This window comes from Corvus brachyrhynchos, unplaced genomic scaffold (assembly GCF_000691975.1).
Source record: "Corvus brachyrhynchos isolate BGI_N302 unplaced genomic scaffold, ASM69197v1 scaffold105, whole genome shotgun sequence".
NCBI classification, from domain to species: Eukaryota; Metazoa; Chordata; class Aves; order Passeriformes; family Corvidae; genus Corvus; species Corvus brachyrhynchos.
In genome coordinates this window covers 1,439,306-1,448,252 of record NW_008238452.1, presented here as the reverse complement: position 1 = coordinate 1,448,252, position 8,947 = coordinate 1,439,306, and positions in this window count along the sequence as shown.

Below are 8,947 nucleotides of genomic sequence, written 5' to 3'. Positions count from 1 at the left end.
GGGATGTTTTCTCTAATAAAAGAGGTAAATGTAATATCCAGTCCCAAATCTTGCATAAAATCGGTTACGTTTCACAGATGAGTAAAAACAGTTAAGATTTTAAATTGCTTTTTTTAAACTTGATTTTCTTATCAAGGAAGAGCATAACAAAAATTTAATTGATAAAATAAATATGCAACATGGTAAGCAAGGACAGTGGAAGACAAGTGGAAATATAGAGAGAACATACAAAATGACAATGAAAGTCAAGAGAAGAAAACTAAATAGAGACATAATTAATGGACTTAAAATAAGCAAGTCTTGTTTGACCTGGTGTCGATTTCTGTTACTTTTGTCTCTCCCTCTCCTTGTGAAATAACTAATGGTTCTGTACCTGTCCAGTCCAAAATGGGAGCTTTGGCTAGATCTGATCCCCTGTTTGGGGATCAGAGGCTTGTTTACTCATTTTACATTGAATGCTAGGAAAAGGTCTATTCTCTTATGCTTCTTTTTTAGGTTATTTTGTTGTGCTGATGTGTCTTTCTACAGGATGTGGGAGGGATCTATATGCTACTGCATAAGGATTTAATGAATTTATAAAGAAATTGCTGAATTTACCCTTTATTTCTAAACCTTAGTGAAAGAAGTATAATTGATCATTTTAGAATAATTCTGGTTTTGTTCTCAAAGACTATTGGTTTCAGGTAATTTATTCCTATGTAAATCAGCTATTTTTAAAAAAAATAAATTGGTGAATCTTGCATAGTGTATTAGAGATCTGATGTGCAGAGGCTCAAACAGGAATTTTAGAGTCACTGTCTGGAGCCTTGTGAGATGATGCCCTTACTGTAAAGCATTCTGTTTTGTCAACAAGCTTACATCAATACTTGGCAGGTCATTTATGCAGCTTTAATGTTTCAGAATATGAACTAGACAAAATAACTAATATAAAATTGAAACTGCTTTGCATCTGCAATTGACAAATCCTATTTTGAAAGCATGCATGAACATGAGGATCAAACTTAGCTTTTATCATTTACATTTTTTTCCAATGTGGAAGTGTCTGATCAACTTCTAATTCACCTGTTGTTGATTTCCTCATTCTTTCCTAATCCCTTGAAGCTGAGATGCCCTCACCATTGGGGAAGAAATTAACAAAATCTCTGACTGGAATGTATGAAGCATCCTTTAGGGAAATGTAAAAGGTTAACCTAAATCCCAGCACACAGAGATGTCAGACTAGGACAAATCAGCATGGACAATTACCTGGAGGTGGCACAAGGTTAGGGTGGAGCATATATGTATCATATAAAGTTTGTGTATTGCTAGCAGAATAAATTTTTCTGGATGAGAAGTCGAACAGGCAGAAATGCACATGTCCACAGGTCCATGGTGAGCAGAGATGGTTTTAGGCTCCAGGTTTCACCTGGCAAGCAGCAAACTGGAATATTTTAGTGATTTTGGTATGTCCAAACTAAAAATACCTAAGTGTAGGATTACAGAGATTACAGGATTACTGTCCTCTCTGGATGGATGTCAGTTATATTTTAAGCTCATTTTCATCCAAATATATTTTGGACTAGTTTCAACAGATTGGTCAAATTGATTCTGAAGAAGGCTGTTCTCTCTTTCCTTACCTGATAATGTAAGATGTTTTAACCCTTCAAATTGGACTCACTCAGCCAACTTCAAATTCAACATGTGTTGGTATAAGACCATTTTGTAGTATGTGTATTACTTGTCTAATTTCCAAATCTAAATGTTGTGGGTCCTATGATTGTGATGTCTGAGATGTGAATGTCTTAAATGAATGAATTATATGTATATGTATTGTGGACACAAAAATGCTGCTAGCAAGGATTTTCTTGCTATTTTCTAAGCCCGTGAGAGACTTTTCTTTCTCACAGAAGAGGTAGCAGAGTTATGTAAACAATGAAACACCTGCAGCCTTGAAAAGTCTTGTTTATGGTACAGTAGAAAAATATTTTGACAATGGATGTTTTAGGAGTTTAGCCAATCACCCCAAGGGGTGGCTGGTCCTTTGTCCAATTAGACTATGAAGAAAAAAGTCTATAAAAGAGTTTGTAAAATAGTGAAATGAATCAATCTTGCTGCACAATTCCTGCCTGCTGGATCTTCTCTCCTCCTCCCTACGGCTGCGGGACACAGTGATATACCCTAGGGCATTTTTTTTAATAATGTATCATAATTGTAAAATATTGGGAACATTCAGCTTGGACCTTGGTATGACATAAAGAGGCATCGTTCTACTGCCTCTCTTGGTCAAGACAGGCATATTTCCCCATCCCTGGAAGTGTTCAAGGCCAGGCTGATCTGGGCTTTGGGCAGCCTGATCTGGTGGAAGATGTTGCTGTACATGGCAAGGAGGTGGAACTAGGTAATCTGTAAGGTCCCTTTCAACCCAAATCATTCTAGCGTTCTATATTACCACATGCTCGCTTCTACCCGTTTCCTAGGGTAAAGTTTAATTCCAGGACACTTGGGTGTTCTCCAAAGGATTTGCACTGGTGTGTGATTTTGTCTAAAATCTGTTCTGAAGTCATTCTATTTTGTGCTCAACATTTGCATGCACGTTTTTAATATGTAAACGGTCCTGCATTAGCCGGATGTGTGCTAGTGCTGCTGGAGCTGGCACAACAAAATGTGCATTTGCTGGAAGGAACTCAGGAAAAAAAACCCCTATCAAAAGAGATTGGAGATTTGAAGAGACCAATTAGTGGGAGAAGATTAAATGGTCCCATTGTACCCTTTTCATGCAGGCAAAAATTCAATGGAAGATTATGTATTTGGTTTTGGAGGGAGGGAGGGGCCCAACCAAAAAAGGGAGACATAATCAGGGAAATAGTAACTGAAGGGATACGATAATCATCTCAAATGCATGAATAGAGAAGAAATTTAAAATGGAGCTCAGAGCAAAAAAAAAAAGCAAATAAGGGTAAATTAACTACAGAAAAGTAGCTTTGAAAAAAGAGAAGAAATAGAATAGCAATAAAAGGAGAAGGAAAAAGGTAAATGAAAATCAAATTCTTTAGGATGTGGAATGGCTACCCCAGTAATGCTGCAGAGAATCCATTACTGGGATAATTTAAGATGTAATTATTCTGAGCATTAAAAATATGAAGGCTAGAAAATACAGGCATTTTGAAAGAATTTTGTAATGCCCCATAGGTGTTCTTATCTCTGACCTCTGTGTGTGTATTTATGCAAGAATGAGTGCAGTAATACTTTAAAAAGATAGGTCCTGTGTGGGGTTGTTGTCTGCTAATTTAAATGTTTGACTTAAGAATGCCTACAAGTGGAAGTGCAACATTTTGCCCTCATCCTAATTCTGGTGCTCTGTATTTCGTTCATATTTTCAGGTGCTCCATGCATTTCAGCTCACTTTCAGTCAGCTTTTCAGTAAGAACTCATTCCATTTGGGTGTACATCTATAAACACATTGCCCATCCAGGTAACCGTGGGCTTTCACTGCTAAATTGTTCTTCCATTCATAAAATTACAAACATGCGAAGCTTGAAATATTTAAAGAAGTTTGGCTATTATTTTTCCTTTGTAGTTTTTTGTTTGGTTGGTTTTGGTTTTATTTGGCTGGTTTAGTTTGGTGTTGGGTAGTTTTTTTTGTTTTGTGTGTGTGTGTTTTCTAGTCATCTGAAAAGAATTTTGGTTTTCAATGTGTTATGGAACTTCTAATCTCTACTCACCAAAAATCATGGCAGAAAGTACTTTCTGTGATCTTGGTTATGTGAGCTGTTTGCTTTTATTACTCTATGCTGTGTTTACTTCATCATGTAAGTCTTTGACTGCACTAGGATTTTTCAGATGTTTTACTTCATTTTATATACTGCCTGTAGATAGTTCTTTCTACCAGAAAATGCAGATTTCCCTCTTGGAGCAACAAAAAGAAAGTCAGCATCAATAATATAGTAACTGGTTATTAGATTTGCATACCAACTCATGGGTTTTTGGGGCTTTAGATTAATTCATTACTTCTGCCTCTTTCCTGAAGGTTTTGGTTCGACAACCTTGTTTACTGCTATTAATACATCCCATGATTAATTGAATCACCTTATCAGCCTTTCTGATTTGGCTTTTTCACATTTCCTTTAGGGTGTACCTGCCTTTTAGAAAGGGGCTATGGGGAAAAACCAGAACTAGTACAGACCTCTTGAGTGTCTTTTCCTGTGCAAAGCTGAGTAAAAATGCCACTTTCAGTCCATGAAATTACTCTGAGAACAGTCCCTTTTCCTCTGTTTGTATAGAACAGCTTCCTCAGATACATACATGTTGCCACATTTAGACAAAAAAGAGTATGTTTTGGCAAAGAGGCAATTTTGATTTTTAAAATGATCATGCTTTAAAATTTGCTTGCTGCTGCTCTGTGTATGAAGGGTAAGGATTCAAATTTTAAAGCTTGGTAATTTTGTAATGGGTTGCATCTAATTTTGTTTATATTTCAATCTGCTACAGCCAAAATTTTTATCTTTTCTTCATCTGTGACAGCATCTGCAATTTTCTTTTGCAAGGAAAAGGAAAAAAAATACCCAACAACAAAATTCCACCCCACAGAAACAAAAAAACCCCCTCTTCCCTAAATGGAGAGTGTGCAAATTCCTGAAGTGGGATAAGGGACAAAAAAATGCCTTGGAAAAATAAAGATAGTCAATGGATTTGAAATATAACTGAACTGTGGCTAAACAACTTAACTGAAAAATCATACTTTGATAGGTTTTTCTAAAAACCTGCTTATTTGATGTTTATTAGTCTTAACACCCTAATAAATAAAAGCTGACTCACTAATATACTGCTAAAATTGGTTTTCTATATCATGCTTGCTCTTTTCAATTGCTGACTTGTGATTAAAATGTTTAATGATGAGAGTCTTTATTTCATTATTATTTCATTATTTCTGTATTTTCATATCCATATCTAAAGTTTGTGTTAAACACTGATGAGGAACAGATGAACCTACTTTTACAATCCTGGTCTCTCACCTGGTGTTCCAAGTGACATCAGACCATACAGCTTTAGCAGTTGATTGTATTTGTGCTTGCACCTACTGCCATGTGAGGAACATCTGTTACAAAAAGTAGCCTGAGAAAAAAGTGTCAGGAAGTGAAATACTGCAAGAACTAAAATTGGCGCTGTCTTTCATCAATGTTGAGACTGTCAGAAGTTGCATGAGCCAGCCCTAACTATCCACAGCAGGCAATCTGATGCCAGCCTGCTGTTAAACAACCAACATTTAACAAGAAATAGCATGTAGATCCAATGTGTGGCTTAAAACATTGTGTTGAGTCATTAAAACCGAGTCTCCCTAGAGTCGTATTACAAAAGTCCTTTCTCTTTCTGTAATAAAACATTTCTCTCTGACTGTTTCAATTAAGGTTCTAACAATACATAGTGCCTCCTAATTCAGTACCACATTGGAGAACCATTGTTACTGTCAACTTGTAAAGGCAAATAGAACAAACAATCTTTACAAACCCCTGTCTAGCCAGCAAATGAGAGGCAGAAGATGGCTATATTTTCCTGGTTTTCTTCAGTCTATCATCCCTGTTAAGTTTTATATTGGTAAGTATTTCACTGCCCATGGTTCCATGTTTATGTCAGCTGTAATCCCCTCTATGTGACTTGTTGGCTCCAAGGTTTAGGACTCTCAGAAGCTGAGATGCTGAGCACACCTGCCAAATCTGTTTGATTAAGTGATGTTCAGTTGTGACATCGATGATGTGAAGTATTCAATTGCCTGGAGAAAATATAAATAGTACAGATATGTTTGGGCAATGTACCAGCAACCTCATTGTGTTTGGGTTGAATCAAGTTCTTCCTAACACTTTTTGGCTTGGTTTTGGAAATATATTCCTACAGCACAATGTCTGCCCAAATGGAATCCCCCAGACTTCCTTCTGGTTGGTGAAGCTTGCAGCACTGGAAATGTCATTATTTGATGCAGTGGTCAAAATGAACAAGCCCAGTTGCATTATCCTGGATGTCAGATATTAAATTATAAGCACAGAGAGAACTTGAATCAGTATGTCAGGGTATTAGGAGTTTTAAGACAACCTTGACAGAATTCTAAAGAGCTTCTTAGGTCTCTTGGACCCTGGAGATACTATGAAAGTCCTAAAATTGGGGATGAAACATTTGGTACAAGCAAGTAAAACACCTATACACTTGTTCTGGTGTACTTAGAAGGAAAAACAAAGTTTATGGAAGCAAAGAGATATTTTCTTGTACTGTGAATCAAAAATAAACGTTGTGAGTAAGATAAAGCCCTGAGAGCAGTGGGTGCTAAGTGCTTATAGCAGGGGAAAGCTGTTATATTGTACTCAGTGAAATAATAATTGCTCTTCAAACTATTTATTTTTAATTATACCTTTTGCAAATGAATCCTTTTATTATTATTATTATTAAAGCCAGATGAGCCCAGTTACTCCTGATGTATTTATGAGTTTTCAGCTTTTGAAATGGAATACCCCCAAAGCCACAGTTTCATGCATGAACCCTGCAGAATTAACCCATGATGTTTCTTTGAGCTTCAGCCCAGCTCTTGTGAGAATAATAATGAATAAGGAGAATTTCAAATAAAACCAAACATAAATTACTTTTGAAAGGTTTTGGCATTGGTGGTTCAGGAATGGTGATGTGTGTTGACCTAAGATACCCCTGTTTTTAAGGAGTGCTGCCCTCTCTCCTGGAGGCGTAATGCTTCTGAAAGGGCTGCTCCTGCTGAGCTGAATACTCAAGGGAAAATTACATGGAAAAATGTTAATATGTAGTGGTGGATCTTCTCAAAATAGGGTATCAATGGGTCCAATAAGTATCTATGGAATGTGTTGTCATTTTTACAGACAGGACACCCTGTTAATCTGGACTTTGGTGCTGCTGCAAGTTGGTGATTGTAAAATATATTATACAAATTTTGGTGACTATAATTTTTCTTTATTATGAAAAAAAAGCTGTTAAAAGAACTTTTTCAGCTTTTTAGTATATATAATTTTCATGTTAGGCAGCGTAGCATAGGTTTAATTGTGGTTACACTCAAGTCTTTGCTTGTGTCTGTTAAAATGGAAATGTTGTTGTTGTGAGGACGAAAGGCATCATATACCCACAACAGATTTCACTGCAGACTATAGCAAGTGGTTTAGATCATGTTTAGAAGCTGAAAGTATATTGATTTCTCATGGTCTCAGAAGGCCCATGCATTTTTTCCAGTTCTAAGTAAAAATAAACCAGTAAATGGCTGCATTAATGATGCTATCACTGGGTAGCTGCAGTATGTTTCTTAATGTCTTAGGCCTCAAACATGCAATCCCTTACTCATGCTCTACTCTAGGCAGCTTCACAGAGCCATTAGACTCAATTGGGTCATTTGTCTCAGAAATGAATTCGCTACAATCTGACTTGGTTCGAGTCACACATTCACTTCTGAATGGATGTGAATTTGCTGTGTGCTATGAAAGCCTTACCTGGAGGAAGATATTTAAAATTATTGCAAGTGGTGCAAACTGCTGTGCAGTGCCTCACTCCCAGTGAATTTTAGACTGTCTTCATTAGTAAGAAAATTTATTTTTCATCTTTTATAGCGAGATAAGTGATATATGCCAACACTGCAAAAATCACAGCATACGTGAGAGAAAGTAGTTTCTTCCATTAGTTACTTAATCTGTCATAACCATTTATTTCACTCCTTCCAGCCCTCATTCCCTCCATATCTGTGACCTTGTTTAGTCTTCCTTGTGAAAAACTAGAGCATGGTGCCTCCCTTGGGATTTCATAACGGGGAAGATAACATTTCTTTGGCACTGAAGATAAGTGATGAAAAGTCTCTAAGAGAAACTGGAGTCAGTTGTGAAGATTATTTTTGTATTTTGTTTAAATTTAATTTGGTGTCACTCAATTTATGTGAAAAGGTCTCACAACATGTATGGAAACAATCTGTTTTCACTTCTAGGACCCTTAACTATAGAAATATGGAGCATCTTTTTTGTCACTGGCAGTTTTTGCTTGTATCAGTCCATACTGTGATATAGGTAGTAAGAGCTAAACAGGGAGGCTGCAACTTCATTTATAGCTTTTTATTGTACTCCAATATACTTTCCAGATTACCTGGCAGTATTGCATCAAGGATACTCTAATGGCTCTTGATTTATTAAGAAATTTTGGGTGGGTGTGAAGGCCAAAACCCCATCTACCTACAGGTCTACCAAAGGATCTTGATTAGAATTCCCAAAATCAGGAATTAGAGAACAGACAGGAAGAATAAATAGCTGTGCAGGATGTATGCCTTCCTGCTTCAGGCCGTGACCAAGCAATTTATTGACTGATGAAGATTTCTAACCTTCCAGTGTGACTGCAACTCTCCCACTTTGCAGTAATTGAAATCTAGCTCTCAGATAAGATCTCTGGACGCCAGATGGTGCTTTGCCAATCTTATTACATCAGGAAAAAAGAAAGAATCACCTTTGGATTCCAGAGCTGTCAGAAAGAGCAGTTCCTCCCAGCATGAGTATCAGCTGGTGAGACAAACACAAGAGTTGTACTCCCTGCTCGGAAGGCTTGAGCATAATAGATGTGTGCTGTGGGTGCAGGCAGCAGAATGGAGATGACCTTCTTCCCTCAGATGCAGAAAGAAAAGATGTGGTGAGGAAAGAAGGGGAAGAGTTTATCATACTGAGCATTCCCATAGGCATTTGTAGCCAGGAGATCTCTGTGACCCTATAGGTCCAAACCCACCCAACCCATCTTTTCACTAGTTTCTCTGACTAGTGAAAAGATCAGAGAAGAAAAAATGTTTGTTTTAAGTAGGCTTGCATTGAAACAACAACTTAGGAATTGTGCTTTGGAGCTAGGAATAATGTCAGCCCACAAATCTGGGCATTTGATTGCCAGTGCATTCAATAGTTAAGGTACAGATTAATTTCTGCAGGTGATATAGAGATAAAAT